The sequence below is a fragment of the Pseudorasbora parva genome, chromosome 6, assembly GCF_024679245.1.
Source record: "Pseudorasbora parva isolate DD20220531a chromosome 6, ASM2467924v1, whole genome shotgun sequence".
In the NCBI taxonomy this organism is placed as follows: Eukaryota; Metazoa; Chordata; class Actinopteri; order Cypriniformes; family Gobionidae; genus Pseudorasbora; species Pseudorasbora parva.
The window spans coordinates 47,600,390-47,617,883 of NC_090177.1; the positions used below are offsets into that span (position 1 = coordinate 47,600,390).

At 45.2% G+C, this 17,494-nt stretch overlaps 40 non-coding genes across 40 annotated transcripts; all 40 read left to right on the top strand.

Moving 5' to 3' along the window:
• Positions 1 to 1,487: 1,487 nt before the first annotated feature.
• On the top strand, positions 1,488 to 1,569 carry trnas-cga (transfer RNA serine (anticodon CGA)). The gene has a single exon. It is a non-coding gene; the product is annotated as a tRNA-Ser (tRNA).
• Positions 1,570 to 1,746: 177 nt separating this feature from the next.
• Positions 1,747 to 1,828, top strand: trnas-uga (transfer RNA serine (anticodon UGA)). Its single transcript has one exon. It is a non-coding gene; the product is annotated as a tRNA-Ser (tRNA).
• Positions 1,829 to 2,263: 435 nt separating this feature from the next.
• trnas-aga (transfer RNA serine (anticodon AGA)) lies at positions 2,264 to 2,345 on the top strand. Its single transcript has one exon. It is a non-coding gene; the product is annotated as a tRNA-Ser (tRNA).
• Positions 2,346 to 2,709: 364 nt separating this feature from the next.
• On the top strand, positions 2,710 to 2,792 carry trnas-uga (transfer RNA serine (anticodon UGA)). Its single transcript has one exon. It is a non-coding gene; the product is annotated as a tRNA-Ser (tRNA).
• A 364-nt stretch (positions 2,793 to 3,156) lies between these two features.
• On the top strand, positions 3,157 to 3,238 carry trnas-cga (transfer RNA serine (anticodon CGA)). Its single transcript has one exon. It is a non-coding gene; the product is annotated as a tRNA-Ser (tRNA).
• A 177-nt stretch (positions 3,239 to 3,415) lies between these two features.
• Positions 3,416 to 3,498, top strand: trnas-uga (transfer RNA serine (anticodon UGA)). The gene has a single exon. It is a non-coding gene; the product is annotated as a tRNA-Ser (tRNA).
• A 176-nt stretch (positions 3,499 to 3,674) lies between these two features.
• On the top strand, positions 3,675 to 3,756 carry trnas-uga (transfer RNA serine (anticodon UGA)). Its single transcript has one exon. It is a non-coding gene; the product is annotated as a tRNA-Ser (tRNA).
• Positions 3,757 to 3,932: 176 nt separating this feature from the next.
• On the top strand, positions 3,933 to 4,014 carry trnas-uga (transfer RNA serine (anticodon UGA)). The gene has a single exon. It is a non-coding gene; the product is annotated as a tRNA-Ser (tRNA).
• Positions 4,015 to 4,190: 176 nt separating this feature from the next.
• trnas-uga (transfer RNA serine (anticodon UGA)) lies at positions 4,191 to 4,272 on the top strand. Its single transcript has one exon. It is a non-coding gene; the product is annotated as a tRNA-Ser (tRNA).
• A 368-nt stretch (positions 4,273 to 4,640) lies between these two features.
• On the top strand, positions 4,641 to 4,722 carry trnas-cga (transfer RNA serine (anticodon CGA)). Its single transcript has one exon. It is a non-coding gene; the product is annotated as a tRNA-Ser (tRNA).
• Positions 4,723 to 5,158: 436 nt separating this feature from the next.
• trnas-uga (transfer RNA serine (anticodon UGA)) lies at positions 5,159 to 5,240 on the top strand. Its single transcript has one exon. It is a non-coding gene; the product is annotated as a tRNA-Ser (tRNA).
• Positions 5,241 to 5,416: 176 nt separating this feature from the next.
• Positions 5,417 to 5,498, top strand: trnas-uga (transfer RNA serine (anticodon UGA)). The gene has a single exon. It is a non-coding gene; the product is annotated as a tRNA-Ser (tRNA).
• A 434-nt stretch (positions 5,499 to 5,932) lies between these two features.
• Positions 5,933 to 6,014, top strand: trnas-aga (transfer RNA serine (anticodon AGA)). The gene has a single exon. It is a non-coding gene; the product is annotated as a tRNA-Ser (tRNA).
• Positions 6,015 to 6,378: 364 nt separating this feature from the next.
• Positions 6,379 to 6,461, top strand: trnas-uga (transfer RNA serine (anticodon UGA)). The gene has a single exon. It is a non-coding gene; the product is annotated as a tRNA-Ser (tRNA).
• A 364-nt stretch (positions 6,462 to 6,825) lies between these two features.
• Positions 6,826 to 6,907, top strand: trnas-cga (transfer RNA serine (anticodon CGA)). Its single transcript has one exon. It is a non-coding gene; the product is annotated as a tRNA-Ser (tRNA).
• Positions 6,908 to 7,084: 177 nt separating this feature from the next.
• Positions 7,085 to 7,167, top strand: trnas-uga (transfer RNA serine (anticodon UGA)). The gene has a single exon. It is a non-coding gene; the product is annotated as a tRNA-Ser (tRNA).
• Positions 7,168 to 7,343: 176 nt separating this feature from the next.
• trnas-uga (transfer RNA serine (anticodon UGA)) lies at positions 7,344 to 7,425 on the top strand. The gene has a single exon. It is a non-coding gene; the product is annotated as a tRNA-Ser (tRNA).
• A 176-nt stretch (positions 7,426 to 7,601) lies between these two features.
• Positions 7,602 to 7,683, top strand: trnas-uga (transfer RNA serine (anticodon UGA)). The gene has a single exon. It is a non-coding gene; the product is annotated as a tRNA-Ser (tRNA).
• Positions 7,684 to 7,859: 176 nt separating this feature from the next.
• On the top strand, positions 7,860 to 7,941 carry trnas-uga (transfer RNA serine (anticodon UGA)). Its single transcript has one exon. It is a non-coding gene; the product is annotated as a tRNA-Ser (tRNA).
• A 368-nt stretch (positions 7,942 to 8,309) lies between these two features.
• trnas-cga (transfer RNA serine (anticodon CGA)) lies at positions 8,310 to 8,391 on the top strand. The gene has a single exon. It is a non-coding gene; the product is annotated as a tRNA-Ser (tRNA).
• Positions 8,392 to 8,827: 436 nt separating this feature from the next.
• On the top strand, positions 8,828 to 8,909 carry trnas-uga (transfer RNA serine (anticodon UGA)). The gene has a single exon. It is a non-coding gene; the product is annotated as a tRNA-Ser (tRNA).
• Positions 8,910 to 9,085: 176 nt separating this feature from the next.
• trnas-uga (transfer RNA serine (anticodon UGA)) lies at positions 9,086 to 9,167 on the top strand. Its single transcript has one exon. It is a non-coding gene; the product is annotated as a tRNA-Ser (tRNA).
• A 434-nt stretch (positions 9,168 to 9,601) lies between these two features.
• Positions 9,602 to 9,683, top strand: trnas-aga (transfer RNA serine (anticodon AGA)). The gene has a single exon. It is a non-coding gene; the product is annotated as a tRNA-Ser (tRNA).
• A 364-nt stretch (positions 9,684 to 10,047) lies between these two features.
• Positions 10,048 to 10,130, top strand: trnas-uga (transfer RNA serine (anticodon UGA)). Its single transcript has one exon. It is a non-coding gene; the product is annotated as a tRNA-Ser (tRNA).
• Positions 10,131 to 10,494: 364 nt separating this feature from the next.
• trnas-cga (transfer RNA serine (anticodon CGA)) lies at positions 10,495 to 10,576 on the top strand. Its single transcript has one exon. It is a non-coding gene; the product is annotated as a tRNA-Ser (tRNA).
• Positions 10,577 to 10,753: 177 nt separating this feature from the next.
• On the top strand, positions 10,754 to 10,836 carry trnas-uga (transfer RNA serine (anticodon UGA)). Its single transcript has one exon. It is a non-coding gene; the product is annotated as a tRNA-Ser (tRNA).
• Positions 10,837 to 11,012: 176 nt separating this feature from the next.
• Positions 11,013 to 11,094, top strand: trnas-uga (transfer RNA serine (anticodon UGA)). Its single transcript has one exon. It is a non-coding gene; the product is annotated as a tRNA-Ser (tRNA).
• A 176-nt stretch (positions 11,095 to 11,270) lies between these two features.
• On the top strand, positions 11,271 to 11,352 carry trnas-uga (transfer RNA serine (anticodon UGA)). The gene has a single exon. It is a non-coding gene; the product is annotated as a tRNA-Ser (tRNA).
• A 176-nt stretch (positions 11,353 to 11,528) lies between these two features.
• On the top strand, positions 11,529 to 11,610 carry trnas-uga (transfer RNA serine (anticodon UGA)). The gene has a single exon. It is a non-coding gene; the product is annotated as a tRNA-Ser (tRNA).
• A 368-nt stretch (positions 11,611 to 11,978) lies between these two features.
• On the top strand, positions 11,979 to 12,060 carry trnas-cga (transfer RNA serine (anticodon CGA)). Its single transcript has one exon. It is a non-coding gene; the product is annotated as a tRNA-Ser (tRNA).
• A 177-nt stretch (positions 12,061 to 12,237) lies between these two features.
• On the top strand, positions 12,238 to 12,320 carry trnas-uga (transfer RNA serine (anticodon UGA)). Its single transcript has one exon. It is a non-coding gene; the product is annotated as a tRNA-Ser (tRNA).
• A 176-nt stretch (positions 12,321 to 12,496) lies between these two features.
• On the top strand, positions 12,497 to 12,578 carry trnas-uga (transfer RNA serine (anticodon UGA)). The gene has a single exon. It is a non-coding gene; the product is annotated as a tRNA-Ser (tRNA).
• A 176-nt stretch (positions 12,579 to 12,754) lies between these two features.
• On the top strand, positions 12,755 to 12,836 carry trnas-uga (transfer RNA serine (anticodon UGA)). Its single transcript has one exon. It is a non-coding gene; the product is annotated as a tRNA-Ser (tRNA).
• A 622-nt stretch (positions 12,837 to 13,458) lies between these two features.
• Positions 13,459 to 13,541, top strand: trnas-uga (transfer RNA serine (anticodon UGA)). Its single transcript has one exon. It is a non-coding gene; the product is annotated as a tRNA-Ser (tRNA).
• Positions 13,542 to 13,717: 176 nt separating this feature from the next.
• trnas-uga (transfer RNA serine (anticodon UGA)) lies at positions 13,718 to 13,799 on the top strand. Its single transcript has one exon. It is a non-coding gene; the product is annotated as a tRNA-Ser (tRNA).
• Positions 13,800 to 14,939: 1,140 nt separating this feature from the next.
• Positions 14,940 to 15,022, top strand: trnas-uga (transfer RNA serine (anticodon UGA)). The gene has a single exon. It is a non-coding gene; the product is annotated as a tRNA-Ser (tRNA).
• Positions 15,023 to 15,458: 436 nt separating this feature from the next.
• On the top strand, positions 15,459 to 15,540 carry trnas-uga (transfer RNA serine (anticodon UGA)). The gene has a single exon. It is a non-coding gene; the product is annotated as a tRNA-Ser (tRNA).
• Positions 15,541 to 15,974: 434 nt separating this feature from the next.
• trnas-uga (transfer RNA serine (anticodon UGA)) lies at positions 15,975 to 16,056 on the top strand. The gene has a single exon. It is a non-coding gene; the product is annotated as a tRNA-Ser (tRNA).
• Positions 16,057 to 16,421: 365 nt separating this feature from the next.
• Positions 16,422 to 16,503, top strand: trnas-uga (transfer RNA serine (anticodon UGA)). The gene has a single exon. It is a non-coding gene; the product is annotated as a tRNA-Ser (tRNA).
• A 173-nt stretch (positions 16,504 to 16,676) lies between these two features.
• trnas-uga (transfer RNA serine (anticodon UGA)) lies at positions 16,677 to 16,758 on the top strand. Its single transcript has one exon. It is a non-coding gene; the product is annotated as a tRNA-Ser (tRNA).
• Positions 16,759 to 17,494: the final 736 nt, after the last annotated feature.

Sequence of the window (17,494 nt, forward strand, 5' to 3'; positions counted from 1 at the left end):
TGTAGCTGGATGCTTTGTACCTGGTGACCTCTACCCTTCACATCAAGCCAAAAAATAGCATGCTGCTCGGTAAATGGTGTAGTCGTGGCCGAGAGGTAAAGGCGATGGACTTGAAATCCTTTGGGGTCTTCCCGCGCAGGTTCAAACCCTGCCGACTATGTGGTGGTTTGTCTATTTGCTACAAGCATTTTTTCTTTCAGGTGCTTTGTTTGAGCTCATTATCTTCTCTAACTTCATATGCAGAACACATCTAAATTTTGTAGCTTGATGCTTTGTACCTGGTGTACTCTACCCTACACATCCAGCCAAAAAATAGCATGCTGCTTACCAAATGTGGTAGTCGTGGCCGAGAGGTTAAGGCGATGGACTTGACATCCATTGGGTTCTCCCCGTGTAGGTTCGAACCCTGCCGACTACGTGATACTTTGTCTGTTTCCTCCAAGTATTGTGTCTTTGAGAAGGTTTGTTTGAGTTCAATGTCTTCTCTAACTTCAGGTGCAGCACACATCCAGATTTTCTAGCTGGATGAATTCTACCTGGTGTACTCTACCCTACACATTCAGCCAAAAAATAGCATGCTGCTCACTAAACGGGATAGTCGTGGCCGAGAGGTTAAGGCGATGGACTTGAAATCCATTGGGGTCTCCCCGCGCAGGTTCTAACCCTGCCGACTACGTGATGCTTTGTTTTCTTCAAGCATTAGGTCGTGAAGCAACTTTGTTTGAGCACATTTTCATCTCTAACTTCAGATTCAGCAGACATCTAGATTTTCCAGCTGGGTTAATTTTTCCTGGTGTAATGTGCCCTTCACATCCAGTCTAGAAAATAGCATCCTACTTTCTGAATCACATTGTTGTGGCCAAGAGGTTAAGGTGAATGACTTGAAATCCATTGGGTTTTACCTGCGCAGGTAAAAACCCTGCTGTCTACTCTATCTTCAGGTGCAGCACACATCTAGATTTTGTAGCTGTTTGCATTGTACCTGGTGTACTCTACCCTTCACATCCAGCCAAAAAAATAGCATGCTACTCGCTAAATGGGATAGTCGTGGCCGAGAGGTTAAGGCGATGGACTTGAAATCCATTGGGGTCTCCCCGCGCAGGTTCGAACCCTGCCAACTACGTGATGCTTTGTTTGCTTCAAGCGTTAGGTCGTGAAGCAACTTTGTTTAAGCACATTTTCATCTCTAACTTCAGATTCAGCACACATCTAGAATTTCCAGCTGGGTTAATTTTTCCTGGTGTACTGTACCCTTCACATCCAGTCTAGAAAATAGCATCCTACTTTCTGAATGACATTGTTGTGGCCAAGAGGATAAGGTGATTGACTTGAAATCCATTGGGTTTTACCTGCGCAGGTTAAAACCCTGCTGTCTACTCTATCTTCAGGTGCAGCACACATCTAGATTTTATAGCTGGGTGCATTGTACCTGGTGAACTCTAGCCTACACATCCAGCCAAAAAATAGCATGCTGCTCACTAAATGGGGTAGTCGTGGCCGAGAAGTTAAGGCGATGGACTCGAAATCCAGTGGGGTTTCCCCGCGCAGGTTCGAACCCTGCCGACTACGTGGTGGTTTGTCTGTTTGCTACATGCATTTTTTCTTTCAGGAGCTTTGTTTGAGCTCATTGTCTTCTCTAACTTCAGATGCAGCACACATCTAAATTTTGTAGCCGGGTCCATTCTACCTGGTGTAATCTACCCTTTACATCCAGCCAAAAAAATAGCATGATGCTCAATAAAAGGGGTAGTCGTGGCCGAGAGGTTAAGGCGATGGAATTGAAATCCATTGGGGTTTCCCCGCGCAGGTTCAAACCCTGCCGACTACGTGGTGGTTTGTCTGTTTGCTACAAGCATTTTTTCTTTCAGGTGCTTTGTTTGAGCTCATTATCTTCTCTAACTTCATATGCAGAACACATCTAAATTTTTGTAGCTGGATGCTTTGTACCTGGTGTACTCTACCCTACAAATCCAGCCAAAAAATAGCATGCTGCTTACCAAATGTGGTAGTCGTGGCCGAGAGGTTAAGGCGATGGACTTGACATCCATTGGGTTCTCCCCGTGCAGGTTCGAACCCTGCCGACTACGTGATACTTTGTCTGTTTCCTCCAAGTATTGTGTCTTTGAGAAGCATTGTTTGAGTTCAATGTCTTCTCTAACTTCAGGTGCAGCACACATCCAGATTTTCTAGCTGGATGAATTCTACCTGGTGTACTCTACCCTACACATTCAGCCAAAAAATAGCATGCTGCTCACTAAACGGGGTAGTCGTGGCCGAGAGGTTAAGGCGATGGACTAGAAATCCATTGGGGTCTCCCCGCGCAGGTTCGAACCCTGCCGACTACGTGATGCTTTGTTTGCTTCAAGCATTAGGTCGTGAAGCAACTTTGTTTGAGCACATTTTCATCTCTAACTTCAGATTCAGCACACATCTAGATTTTCCAGCTGGGTTAATTATTCCTGGTGTAATGTGCCCTTCACATCCAGTCTAGAAAATAGCATCCTACTTTCTGAATCACATTGTTGTGGCCAAGAGGTTAAGGTGATTGACTTGAAATCCATTGGGTTTTACCTGCGCAGGTTAAAACCCTGCTGTCTACTCTATCTTCAGGTGCAGCACACATCTAGATTTTGTAGCTGTTTGCATTGTACCTGGTGTACTCTACCCTTCACATCCAGCCAAAAAAATAGCATGCTACTCACTAAATGGGATAGTCGTGGCCGAGAGGTTAAGGCGATGGACTTGAAATCCATTGGGGTCTCCCCGCGCAGGTTCGAACCCTGCCGACTTCGTGATGCTTTGTTTGCTTCAAGCGTTAGGTCGTGAAGCAACTTTGTTTAAGCACATTTTCATCTCTAACTTCAGATTCAGCACACATCTAGAATTTCCAGCTGGGTTAATTTTTCCTGGTGTACTGTACCCTTCACATCCAGTCTAGAAAATAGCATCCTACTTTCTGAATGACATTGTTGTGGCCAAGAGGTTAAGGTGATTGACTTGAAATCCATTGGGTTTTACCTGCGCAGGTTAAAACCCTGCTGTCTACTCTATCTTCAGGTGCAGCACACATCTAGATTTTATAGCTGGGTGCATTGTACCTGGTGAACTCTAGCCTACACTTCCAGCCAAAAAATAGCATGCTGCTCAATAAATGGGGTAGTCGTGGCAGAGAGGTTAAGGCGATGGACTCGAAATCCATTGGGGTTTCCCCGCGCAGGTTCGAACCCTGCCGACTACGTGGTGGTTTGTCTGTTTGCTACATGCATTTTTTCTTTCAGGAGCTTTGTTTGAGCTCATTGTCTTCTCTAACTTCAGATGCAGCACACATCTAAATTTTGTATCCTGGTCCATTCTACCTGGTGTAATCTACCCTTTACATCCAGCCAAAAAAATAGCATGCTGCTCAATAAATGGGGTAGTCGTGGCCGAGAGGTTAAGGCGATGGACTTGAAATCCATTGGGGTTTCCCTTGCGCAGGTTCAAACCCTGCCGACTACGTGGTGGTTTGTCTGTTTGCTACAAGCATTTTTTCTTTCAGGTGCTTTGTTTGAGCTCATTATCTTCTCTAACTTCATATGCAGAACACATCTAAATTTTGTAGCTGGATGCTTTGTACCTGGTGTACTCTACCCTACACATCCAGCCAAAAAATAGCATGCTGCTTACCAAATGTGGTAGTCGTGGCCGAGAGGTTAAGGCGATGGACTTGAAATCCATTGGGGTCTCCCCGCGCAGGTTCGAACCCTGCCGACTATTTGATACTTTGTCTGTTTCCTCCAAGTATTGTGTCTTTGAGAAGCTTTGTTTGAGTTCAATGTCTTCTCTAACTTCAGGTGCAGCACACATCCAGATTTTGTAGCTGGATGCTTTGTACCTGGTGACCTCTACCCTTCACATCAAGCCAAAAAATAGCATGCTGCCCGCTAAATGGGGTAGTCGTGGCCGAGAGGTTAAGGCGATGGACTTGAAATCCATTGGGGTCTCCCCGCGCAGGTTCAAACCCTGCCGACTATGTGGGGGTTTGTCTATTTGCTACAAGCATTTTTTCTTTCAGGTGCTTTATTTGAGCTCATTATCTTCTCTAACTTCATATGCAGAACACATCTAAATTTTGTAGCTGGATGCTTTGTACCTGGTGTACTCTACCCTACACATCCAGCCAAAAAATAGCATGCTGCTTACCAAATGTGGTAGTCGTGGCCGAGAGGTTAAGGCGATGGACTTGAAATCCATTGGGGTCTCCCAGCGCAGGTTCGAACCCTGCCGACTATGTGATACTTTGTCTGTTTCCTCCAAGTATTGTGTCTTTGAAAAGCTTTGTTTGAGCACGTTTTCATCTCTAACTTCAGATTCAGCACACATCTAGATTTTCCAGCTGGGTTAATTATTCCTGGTGTAATGTGCCCTTCACATCCAGTCTAGAAAATAGCATCCTACTTTCTGAATCACATTGTTTTGGCCAAGAGGTTAAGGTGATTGACTTGAAATCCATTGGGTTTTACCTGCGCAGGTTAAAACCCTGCTTTCTACTCTAACTTCAGGTGCAGCACACATCTAGATTTTATAGCTGGGTGCATTGTACCTGGTGAACTCTAGCCTACACATCCAGCCAAAAAATAGCATGCTGCTCACTAAATGGGGTAGTCGTGGCCGAGAGGTTAAGGCGATGGACTCGAAATCCAGTGGGGTTTCCCCGCGCAGGTTCGAACTCTGCCGACTACGTGGTGGTCTGTCTGTTTGCTACATGCATTTTTTCTTTCAGGAGCTTTGTTTGAGCTCATTGTCTTCTCTAACTTCAGATGCAGCACACATCTAAATTTTGTAGCCTGGTCCATTCTACCTGGTGTAATCTACCCTTTACATCCAGCCAAAAAAATAGCATGCTGCTCAATAAATGGGGTAGTCGTGGCCGAGAGGTTAAGGCGATGGACTTGAAATCACTTGGGGTTTCCCTCGCGCAGGTTCAAACCCTGCCGACTACGTGGTGGTTTGTCTGTTTGCTACAAGCATTTTTTCTTTCAGGTGCTTTGTTTTAGCTCATTATCTTCTCTAACTTCATATGCAGAACACATCTAAATTTTGTAGCTGGATGCTTTGTACCTGGTGTACTCTACCCTACACATCCAGCCAAAAAATAGCATGCTGCTTACCAAATGTGGTAGTCGTGGCCGAGAGGTTAAGGCAATGGACTTGAAATCCATTGGGGTCTCCCCGCGCAGGTTCGAACCCTGCCGACTACGTGATACTTTGTCTGTTTCCTCCAAGTATTGTGTCTTTGAGAAGCTTTGTTTGAGTTCAATGTGTTCTCTAACTTCAGGTGCAGCACACATCCAGATTTTGTAGCTGGATGCTTTGTACCTGGTGACCTCTACCCTTCACATCAAGCCAAAAAATAGCATGCTGCTCGCTAAATGGGGTAGTCGTGGCCGAGAGGTTAAGGCGATGGACTTGAAATCCATTGGGGTCTCCCCGCGCAGGTTCAAACCCTGCCGACTATGTGGTGGTTTGTCTATTTGCTACAAGCATTTTTTCTTTCAGGTGCTTTGTTTGAGCTCATTATCTTCTCTAACTTCATATGCAGAACACATCTAAATTTTGTAGCTTGATGCTTTGTACCTGGTGTACTCTACCCTACACATCCAGCCAAAAAATAGCATGCTGCTTACCAAATGTGGTAGTCGTGGCCGAGAGGTTAAGGCGATGGACTTGACATCCATTGGGTTCTCCCCGTGCAGGTTCGAACCCTGCCGACTACGTGATACTTTGTCTGTTTCCTCCAAGTATTGTGTCTTTGAGAAGCATTGTTTGAGTTCAATGTCTTCTCTAACTTCAGGTGCAGCACACATCCAGATTTTCTAGCTGGATGAATTCTACCTGGTGTACTCTACCCTACACATTCAGCCAAAAAATAGCATGCTGCTCACTAAACGGGGTAGTCGTGGCCGAGAGGTTAAGGCGATGGACTAGAAATCCATTGGGGTCTCCCCGCGCAGGTTCGAACCCTGCCGACTACGTGATGCTTTGTTTGCTTCAAGCATTAGGTCGTGAAGCAACTTTGTTTGAGCACATTTTCATCTCTAACTTCAGATTCAGCACACATCTAGATTTTCCAGCTGGGTTAATTATTCCTGGTGTAATGTGCCCTTCACATCCAGTCTAGAAAATAGCATCCTACTTTCTGAATCACATTGTTGTGGCCAAGAGGTTAAGGTGATTGACTTGAAATCCATTGGGTTTTACCTGCGCAGGTTAAAACCCTGCTGTCTACTCTATCTTCAGGTGCAGCACACATCTAGATTTTGTAGCTGTTTGCATTGTACCTGGTGTACTCTACCCTTCACATCCAGCCAAAAAAATAGCATGCTACTCACTAAATGGGATAGTCGTGGCCGAGAGGTTAAGGCGATGGACTTGAAATCCATTGGGGTCTCCCCGCGCAGGTTCGAACCCTGCCGACTTCGTGATGCTTTGTTTGCTTCAAGCGTTAGGTCGTGAAGCAACTTTGTTTAAGCACATTTTCATCTCTAACTTCAGATTCAGCACACATCTAGAATTTCCAGCTGGGTTAATTTTTCCTGGTGTACTGTACCCTTCACATCCAGTCTAGAAAATAGCATCCTACTTTCTGAATGACATTGTTGTGGCCAAGAGGTTAAGGTGATTGACTTGAAATCCATTGGGTTTTACCTGCGCAGGTTAAAACCCTGCTGTCTACTCTATCTTCAGGTGCAGCACACATCTAGATTTTATAGCTGGGTGCATTGTACCTGGTGAACTCTAGCCTACACTTCCAGCCAAAAAATAGCATGCTGCTCAATAAATGGGGTAGTCGTGGCAGAGAGGTTAAGGCGATGGACTCGAAATCCATTGGGGTTTCCCCGCGCAGGTTCGAACCCTGCCGACTACGTGGTGGTTTGTCTGTTTGCTACATGCATTTTTTCTTTCAGGAGCTTTGTTTGAGCTCATTGTCTTCTCTAACTTCAGATGCAGCACACATCTAAATTTTGTATCCTGGTCCATTCTACCTGGTGTAATCTACCCTTTACATCCAGCCAAAAAAATAGCATGCTGCTCAATAAATGGGGTAGTCGTGGCCGAGAGGTTAAGGCGATGGACTTGAAATCCATTGGGGTTTCCCTTGCGCAGGTTCAAACCCTGCCGACTACGTGGTGGTTTGTCTGTTTGCTACAAGCATTTTTTCTTTCAGGTGCTTTGTTTGAGCTCATTATCTTCTCTAACTTCATATGCAGAACACATCTAAATTTTGTAGCTGGATGCTTTGTACCTGGTGTACTCTACCCTACACATCCAGCCAAAAAATAGCATGCTGCTTACCAAATGTGGTAGTCGTGGCCGAGAGGTTAAGGCGATGGACTTGAAATCCATTGGGGTCTCCCCGCGCAGGTTCGAACCCTGCCGACTATTTGATACTTTGTCTGTTTCCTCCAAGTATTGTGTCTTTGAGAAGCTTTGTTTGAGTTCAATGTCTTCTCTAACTTCAGGTGCAGCACACATCCAGATTTTGTAGCTGGATGCTTTGTACCTGGTGACCTCTACCCTTCACATCAAGCCAAAAAATAGCATGCTGCCCGCTAAATGGGGTAGTCGTGGCCGAGAGGTTAAGGCGATGGACTTGAAATCCATTGGGGTCTCCCCGCGCAGGTTCAAACCCTGCCGACTATGTGGGGGTTTGTCTATTTGCTACAAGCATTTTTTCTTTCAGGTGCTTTATTTGAGCTCATTATCTTCTCTAACTTCATATGCAGAACACATCTAAATTTTGTAGCTGGATGCTTTGTACCTGGTGTACTCTACCCTACACATCCAGCCAAAAAATAGCATGCTGCTTACCAAATGTGGTAGTCGTGGCCGAGAGGTTAAGGCGATGGACTTGAAATCCATTGGGGTCTCCCAGCGCAGGTTCGAACCCTGCCGACTATGTGATACTTTGTCTGTTTCCTCCAAGTATTGTGTCTTTGAAAAGCTTTGTTTGAGCACGTTTTCATCTCTAACTTCAGATTCAGCACACATCTAGATTTTCCAGCTGGGTTAATTATTCCTGGTGTAATGTGCCCTTCACATCCAGTCTAGAAAATAGCATCCTACTTTCTGAATCACATTGTTTTGGCCAAGAGGTTAAGGTGATTGACTTGAAATCCATTGGGTTTTACCTGCGCAGGTTAAAACCCTGCTTTCTACTCTAACTTCAGGTGCAGCACACATCTAGATTTTATAGCTGGGTGCATTGTACCTGGTGAACTCTAGCCTACACATCCAGCCAAAAAATAGCATGCTGCTCACTAAATGGGGTAGTCGTGGCCGAGAGGTTAAGGCGATGGACTCGAAATCCAGTGGGGTTTCCCCGCGCAGGTTCGAACTCTGCCGACTACGTGGTGGTCTGTCTGTTTGCTACATGCATTTTTTCTTTCAGGAGCTTTGTTTGAGCTCATTGTCTTCTCTAACTTCAGATGCAGCACACATCTAAATTTTGTAGCCTGGTCCATTCTACCTGGTGTAATCTACCCTTTACATCCAGCCAAAAAAATAGCATGCTGCTCAATAAATGGGGTAGTCGTGGCCGAGAGGTTAAGGCGATGGACTTGAAATCACTTGGGGTTTCCCTCGCGCAGGTTCAAACCCTGCCGACTACGTGGTGGTTTGTCTGTTTGCTACAAGCATTTTTTCTTTCAGGTGCTTTGTTTTAGCTCATTATCTTCTCTAACTTCATATGCAGAACACATCTAAATTTTGTAGCTGGATGCTTTGTACCTGGTGTACTCTACCCTACACATCCAGCCAAAAAATAGCATGCTGCTTACCAAATGTGGTAGTCGTGGCCGAGAGGTTAAGGCAATGGACTTGAAATCCATTGGGGTCTCCCCGCGCAGGTTCGAACCCTGCCGACTACGTGATACTTTGTCTGTTTCCTCCAAGTATTGTGTCTTTGAGAAGCTTTGTTTGAGTTCAATGTGTTCTCTAACTTCAGGTGCAGCACACATCCAGATTTTGTAGCTGGATGCTTTGTACCTGGTGACCTCTACCCTTCACATCAAGCCAAAAAATAGCATGCTGCTCGCTAAATGGGGTAGTCGTGGCCGAGAGGTTAAGGCGATGGACTTGAAATCCATTGGGGTCTCCCCGCGCAGGTTCAAACCCTGCCGACTATGTGGTGGTTTGTCTATTTGCTACAAGCATTTTTTCTTTCAGGTGCTTTGTTTGAGCTCATTATCTTCTCTAACTTCATATGCAGAACACATCTAAATTTTGTAGCTTGATGCTTTGTACCTGGTGTACTCTACCCTACACATCCAGCCAAAAAATAGCATGCTGCTTACCAAATGTGGTAGTCGTGGCCGAGAGGTTAAGGCGATGGACTTGACATCCATTGGGTTCTCCCCGTGCAGGTTCGAACCCTGCCGACTACGTGATACTTTGTCTGTTTCCTCCAAGTATTGTGTCTTTGAGAAGCATTGTTTGAGTTCAATGTCTTCTCTAACTTCAGGTGCAGCACACATCCAGATTTTCTAGCTGGATGAATTCTACCTGGTGTACTCTACCCTACACATTCAGCCAAAAAATAGCATGCTGCTCACTAAACGGGGTAGTCGTGGCCGAGAGGTTAAGGCGATGGACTAGAAATCCATTGGGGTCTCCCCGCGCAGGTTCGAACCCTGCCGACTACGTGATGCTTTGTTTGCTTCAAGCATTAGGTCGTGAAGCAACTTTGTTTGAGCACATTTTCATCTCTAACTTCAGATTCAGCACACATCTAGATTTTCCAGCTGGGTTAATTATTCCTGGTGTAATGTGCCCTTCACATCCAGTCTAGAAAATAGCATCCTACTTTCTGAATCACATTGTTGTGGCCAAGAGGTTAAGGTGATTGACTTGAAATCCATTGGGTTTTACCTGCGCAGGTTAAAACCCTGCTGTCTACTCTATCTTCAGGTGCAGCACACATCTAGATTTTGTAGCTGTTTGCATTGTACCTGGTGTACTCTACCCTTCACATCCAGCCAAAAAAATAGCATGCTACTCACTAAATGGGATAGTCGTGGCCGAGAGGTTAAGGCGATGGACTTGAAATCCATTGGGGTCTCCCCGCGCAGGTTCGAACCCTGCCGACTTCGTGATGCTTTGTTTGCTTCAAGCGTTAGGTCGTGAAGCAACTTTGTTTAAGCACATTTTCATCTCTAACTTCAGATTCAGCACACATCTAGAATTTCCAGCTGGGTTAATTTTTCCTGGTGTACTGTACCCTTCACATCCAGTCTAGAAAATAGCATCCTACTTTCTGAATGACATTGTTGTGGCCAAGAGGTTAAGGTGATTGACTTGAAATCCATTGGGTTTTACCTGCGCAGGTTAAAACCCTGCTGTCTACTCTATCTTCAGGTGCAGCACACATCTAGATTTTATAGCTGGGTGCATTGTACCTGGTGAACTCTAGCCTACACTTCCAGCCAAAAAATAGCATGCTGCTCAATAAATGGGGTAGTCGTGGCAGAGAGGTTAAGGCGATGGACTCGAAATCCATTGGGGTTTCCCTGCGCAGGTTCGAACCCTGCCGACTACGTGGTGGTTTGTCTGTTTGCTACATGCATTTTTTCTTTCAGGAGCTTTGTTTGAGCTCATTGTCTTCTCTAACTTCAGATGCAGCACACATCTAAATTTTGTATCCTGGTCCATTCTACCTGGTGTAATCTACCCTTTACATCCAGCCAAAAAAATAGCATGCTGCTCAATAAATGGGGTAGTCGTGGCCGAGAGGTTAAGGCGATGGACTTGAAATCCATTGGGGTTTCCCTTGCGCAGGTTCAAACCCTGCCGACTACGTGGTGGTTTGTCTGTTTGCTACAAGCATTTTTTCTTTCAGGTGCTTTGTTTGAGCTCATTATCTTCTCTAACTTCATATGCAGAACACATCTAAATTTTGTAGCTGGATGCTTTGTACCTGGTGTACTCTACCCTACACATCCAGCCAAAAAATAGCATGCTGCTTACCAAATGTGGTAGTCGTGGCCGAGAGGTTAAGGCGATGGACTTGAAATCCATTGGGGTCTCCCCGCGCAGGTTCGAACCCTGCCGACTATTTGATACTTTGTCTGTTTCCTCCAAGTATTGTGTCTTTGAGAAGCTTTGTTTGAGTTCAATGTCTTCTCTAACTTCAGGTGCAGCACACATCCAGATTTTGTAGCTGGATGCTTTGTACCTGGTGACCTCTACCCTTCACATCAAGCCAAAAAATAGCATGCTGCCCGCTAAATGGGGTAGTCGTGGCCGAGAGGTTAAGGCGATGGACTTGAAATCCATTGGGGTCTCCCCGCGCAGGTTCAAACCCTGCCGACTATGTGGGGGTTTGTCTATTTGCTACAAGCATTTTTTCTTTCAGGTGCTTTATTTGAGCTCATTATCTTCTCTAACTTCATATGCAGAACACATCTAAATTTTGTAGCTGGATGCTTTGTACCTGGTGTACTCTACCCTACACATCCAGCCAAAAAATAGCATGCTGCTTACCAAATGTGGTAGTCGTGGCCGAGAGGTTAAGGCGATGGACTTGAAATCCATTGGGGTCTCCCAGCGCAGGTTCGAACCCTGCCGACTACGTGATACTTTGTCTGTTTCCTCCAAGTATTGTGTCTTTGAAAAGCTTTGTTTGAGCACGTTTTCATCTCTAACTTCAGATTCAGCACACATCTAGATTTTCCAGCTGGGTTAATTATTCCTGGTGTAATGTGCCCTTCACATCCAGTCTAGAAAATAGCATCCTACTTTCTGAATCACATTGTTTTGGCCAAGAGGTTAAGGTGATTGACTTGAAATCCATTGGGTTTTACCTGCGCAGGTTAAAACCCTGCTTTCTACTCTAACTTCAGGTGCAGCACACATCTAGATTTTATAGCTGGGTGCATTGTACCTGGTGAACTCTAGCCTACACATCCAGCCAAAAAATAGCATGCTCCTCACTAAATGGGGTAGTCGTGGCCGAGAGGTTAAGGCGATGGACTCGAAATCCAGTGGGGTTTCCCCGCGCAGGTTCGAACTCTGCCGACTACGTGGTGGTCTGTCTGTTTGCTACATGCATTTTTTCTTTCAGAAGCTTTGTTTGAGCTCATTGTCTTCTCTAACTTCAGATGCAGCACACATCTAAATTTTGTAGCCTGGTCCATTCTACCTGGTGTAATCTACCCTTTACATCCAGCCAAAAAAATAGCATGCTGCTCAATAAATGGGGTAGTCGTGGCCGAGAGGTTAAGGCGATGGACTTGAAATCCATTGGGGTTTCCCTCGCGCAGGTTCAAACCCTGCCGACTACGTGGTGGTTTGTCTGTTTGCTACAAGCATTTTTTCTTTCAGGTGCTTTGTTTTAGCTCATTATCTTCTCTAACTTCATATGCAGAACACATCTAAATTTTGTAGCTGGATGCTTTGTACCTGGTGTACTCTACCCTACACATCCAGCCAAAAAATAGCATGCTGCTTACCAAATGTGGTAGTCGTGGCCGAGAGGTTAAGGCGATGGACTTGAAATCCATTGGGGTCTCCCCGCGCAGGTTCGAACCCTGCCGACTACGTGATACTTTGTCTGTTTCCTCCAAGTATTGTGTCTTTGAGAAGCTTTGTTTGAGTTCAATGTGTTCTCTAACTTCAGGTGCAGCACACATCCAGATTTTGTAGCTGGATGCTTTGTACCTGGTGACCTCTACCCTTCACATCAAGCCAAAAAATAGCATGCTGCTCGCTAAATGGGGTAGTCGTGGCCGAGAGGTTAAGGCGATGGACTTGAAATCCATTGGGGTCTCCCCGCGCAGGTTCAAACCCTGCCGACTATGTGGTGGTTTGTCTATTTGCTACAAGCATTTTTTCTTTCAGGTGCTTTGTTTAAGCTCATTATCTTCTCTAACTTCATATGCAGAACACATCTAAATTTTGTAGCTTGATGCTTTGTACCTGGTGTACTCTACCCTACACATCCAGCCAAAAAATAGCATGCTGCTTACAAAATGTGGTAGTCGTGGCCGAGAGGTTAAGGCGATGGACTTGAAATCCATTGGGGTCTCCCTGCGCAGGTTCGAACCCTGCCAACTACGTGATGCTTTGTTTGCTTCAAGCGTTAGGTCGTGAAGCAACTTTGTTTAAGCACATTTTCATCTCTAACTTCAGATTCAGCACACATCTAGAATTTCCAGCTGGGTTAATTTTTCCTGGTGTACTGTACCCTTCACATCCAGTCTAGAAAATAGCATCCTACTTTCTGAATGACATTGTTGTGGCCAAGAGGTTAAGGTGATTGACTTGAAATCCATTGGGTTTTACCTGCGCAGGTTAAAACCCTGCTGTCTACTCTATCTTCAGGTGCAGCACACATCTAGATTTTATAGCTGGGTGCATTGTACCTGGTGAACTCTAGCCTACACATCCAGCCAAAAAATAGCATGCTGCTCTCTAAATGGGGTAGTCGTGGCCGAGAGGTTAAGGCGATGGACTTGAAATCCATTGGGGTTTCCCTCGCGCAGGTTCAAACCCTGCCGACTACGTGGTGGTTTGTCTGTTTGCTACAAGCATTTTTTCTTTCAGGTGCTTTGTTTGAGCTCATTATCTTCTCTAACTTCATATGCAGAACACATCTAAATTTTGTAGCTGGATGCTTTGTACCTGGTTTACTCTACCCTACACATCCAGCCAAAAAATAGCATGCTGCTTACCAAATGTGGTAGTCGTGGCCGAGAGGTTAAGGCGATGGACTTGAAATCCATTGGGGTCTCCCCGCGCAGGTTCGAACCCTGCCGACTACGTGATACTTTGTCTGTTTCCTCCAAGTATTGTGTCTTTGAGAAGCTTTGTTTGAGTTCAATGTCTTCTCTAACTTCAGGTGCAGCACACATCCAGATTTTGTAGCTGGATGCTTTGTACCTGGTGACCTCTACCCTTCACATCAAGCCAAAAAATAGCATGCTGCTCGCTAAATGGGGTAGTCGTGGCCAAGAGGTTAAGGCGATGGACTTGAAATCCATTAGGGTCTCCCCGCGCAGGTTCAAACCCTGCCGACTATGTGGTGGTTTGTCTATTTGCTACAAGCCTTTTTAGTTTCAGGTGCTTTGTTTGAGCTCATTATCTTCTCTAACTTCATATGCAGAACACATCTAAATTTTGTAGCTTGATGCTTTGTACCTGGTGTACTCTACCCTACACATCCAGCCAAAAAATAGCATGCTGCTTACAAAATGTGGTAGTCGCGGCCGAGAGGTTAAGGCGATGGACTTGACATCCATTGGGTTCTCCCCGCGCAGGTTCGAACCCTGCCGACTACGTGATACTTTGTCTGTTTCCTCCAAGTATTGTGTCTTTGAGAAGCTTTGTTTGAGTTCAATGTCTTCTCTAACTTCAGGTGCAGCACACATCCAGATTTTCTAGCTGGATGAATTCTACCTGGTGTACTCTACCCTTCACATCCAGCCAAAAAAATAGCATGCTACTCGCTAAATGGGATAGTCGTGGCCGAGAGGTTAAGGCGATGGACTTGAAATCCATTGGGGTCTCCCCGCGCAGGTTCGAACCCTGCCAACTACGTGATGCTTTGTTTGCTTCAAGCGTTAGGTCGTGAAACAACTTTGTTTAAGCACATTTTCATCTCTAACTTCAGATTCAGCACACATCTAGAATTTCCAGCTGGGTTAATTTTTCCTGGTGTACTGTACCCTTCACATCCAGTCTAGAAAATAGCATCCTACTTTCTGAATGACATTGTTGTGGCCAAGAGGTTAAGGTGATTGACTTGAAATCCATTGGGTTTTACCTGCGCAGGTTAAAACCCTGCTGTCTACTCTATCTTCAGGTGCAGCACACATCTAGATTTTATAGCTGGGTGCATTGTACCTGGTGTAATCTACCCTTTACATCCAGCCAAAAAAATAGCATGCTGCTCAATAAATGGGGTAGTCGTGGCCGAGAGGTTAAGGCGATGGACTTGAAATCCATTGGGGTTTCCCTCGCGCAGGTTCAAACCCTGCCGACTACGTGGTGGTTTGTCTGTTTGCTACAAGCATTTTTTCATTCAGGTGCTTTGTTTGAGCTCATTATCTTCTCTAACTTCATATGCAGAACACATCTAAATTTTGTAGCTGGATGCTTTGTACCTGGTGTACTCTACCCTACACATCCAGCCAAAAAATAGCATGCTGCTTACCAAATGTGGTAGTCGTGGCCGAGAGGTTAAGGCGATGGACTTGAAATCCATTGGGGTCTCCCCCGCGCAAGTACAAACCCTGCTGACTATGTGGTGGTTTGTCTATTTGCTACAAGCATTTTTTCTTTCAGGAGCTTTGTTTGAGCTCATTGTCTTCTCTAACTTCAGATGCAGCACACATCTAAATTTTGTAGCCGGGTCCATTCTACCTGGTGTAATCTACCCTTTACATCCAGCCAAAAAAATAGCATGCTGCTCAATAAATGGGGTAGTCGTGGCCGAGACGTTAAGGCGATGGACTTGAAATCCATTGGGGTCTCCCCGCGCAGGTTCAAACCCTGCCGACTACGTGGTGGTTTGTCTATTTGCTACAAGCATTTTTTCTTTCAGGTGCTTTGTTTGAGCTCATTATCTTCTCTAACTTCATATGCAGAACACATCTAAATTTTGTAGCTGGATGCTTTGTACCTGGTGTACTCTACCCTACACATCCAGCCAAAAAATAGCATGCCGCTTACCAAATGTGGTAGTCGTGGCCGAGAGGTTAAGGCGATGGACTTGAAATCCATTGGCATCTCTCCGCGCAGGTTCGAACCCTGCCGACTACGTGATACTTTGTCTGTTTCCTCCAAGTATTGTGTCTTTGAGAAGCTTTGTTTGAGTTCAATGTCTTCTCTAACTTCAGGTGCAGCACACATCCAGATTTTGTAGCTGGATGCATTCTACCTGGTGTACTCTACCCTACACATTCAGCCAAAAAATAGCATGCTGCTCACTAAACTGGGTAGTCGTGGCCAAGAGGTTAAGGCGATGGACTTGAAATCCATTGGGGTCTCCCCGCGCAGGTTCGAACCCTGCCGACTACGTGATGCTATGTTTGCTTCAAGCATTAGGTCATGAAGCAACTTTGTTTGAGCACATTTTCATCTCTAACTTTAGATTCAGCACACATCTAGATTTTCCAGCTGGGTTAATTTTTCCTGGTGTACTGTACCCTTCACATCCAGTCTAGAAAATAGCATCCTACTTTCTGAATCACATTGTTGTGGCCAAGAGGTTAAGGTAATTGACTTGAAATCCATTGGGTTTTACCTGCGCAGGTTAAAACCCTGCTGTCTACTCTATCTTCAGGTGCAGCACACATCTAGATTTTGTAGCTGTTTGCATTGTACCTGGTGTACTCTACCCTTCACATCCAGCCAAAAAAATAGCATGCTGCTGACTAAACGGGGTAGTCGTGGCCGAGAGGTTAAGGCGATGGACTTGAAATCCATTGGGGTCTCCCTGCGCAGGTTCGAACCCTGCCGACTACGTGATGCTTTGTTTGCTTCAAGCATTAGGTCGTGAAGCAACTTTGTTTGAGCACATTTTCATCTCTAACTTCAGATTCAGCACACATCTAGATTTTGTAGCTGTTTGCATTGTACCTGGTGTACTCTACCCTTCACATCCAGCCAAAAAAATAGCATGCTGCTGACTAAACGGGGTAGTCATGGCCGAGAGGTTAAGGCGATGGACTTGAAATCCATTGGGGTCTCCCCGCGCAGGTTCGAACCCTGCCGACTACGTAGTGCTTTGTTTGCTTCAAGCATTAGGTCATGAAGCAACTTTGTTTGAGCACGTTTTCATCTCTAACTTCAGATTCAGCACACATCTAGATTTTCCAGCTGGGTTAATTTTTCCTGGTGTAATGTGCCCTTCACATCCAGTCTAGAAAATAGCATCCTACTTTCTGAATCACATTGTTGTGGCCAAGAGGTTAAGGTGATTGACTTGAAATCCATTGGGTTTTACCTGCGCAGGTTAAAACCCTGCTGTCTACTCTATCTTCAGGTGCAGCACACATCTAGATTTTGTAGCTGTTTGCATTGTACCTGGTGTACTCTACCCTTCACATCCAGCCAAAAAAATAGCATGCTACTCGCTAAATGGGATAGTCGTGGCCGAGAGGTTAAGGCGATGGACTTGAAATCCATTGGGGTCTCCCCGCGCAGGTTCGAACCCTGCCAACTACGTGATGCTTTGTTTGCTTCAAGCGTTAGGTCGTGAAGCAACTTTGTTTAAGCACATTTTCATCTCTGACTTCAGATTCAGCACACATCTAGAATTTCCAGCTGGGTTAATTTTTCCTGGTGTACTGTACCCTTCACATCCAGTCTAGAAAATAGCATCCTACTTTCTGAATGACATTGTTGTGGCCAAGAGGTTAAGGTGATTGACTTGAAATCCATTGGGTTTTACCTGCGCAGGTTAAAACCCTGCTGTCTACTCTATCTTCAGGTGCAGCACACATCTAGATTTTAT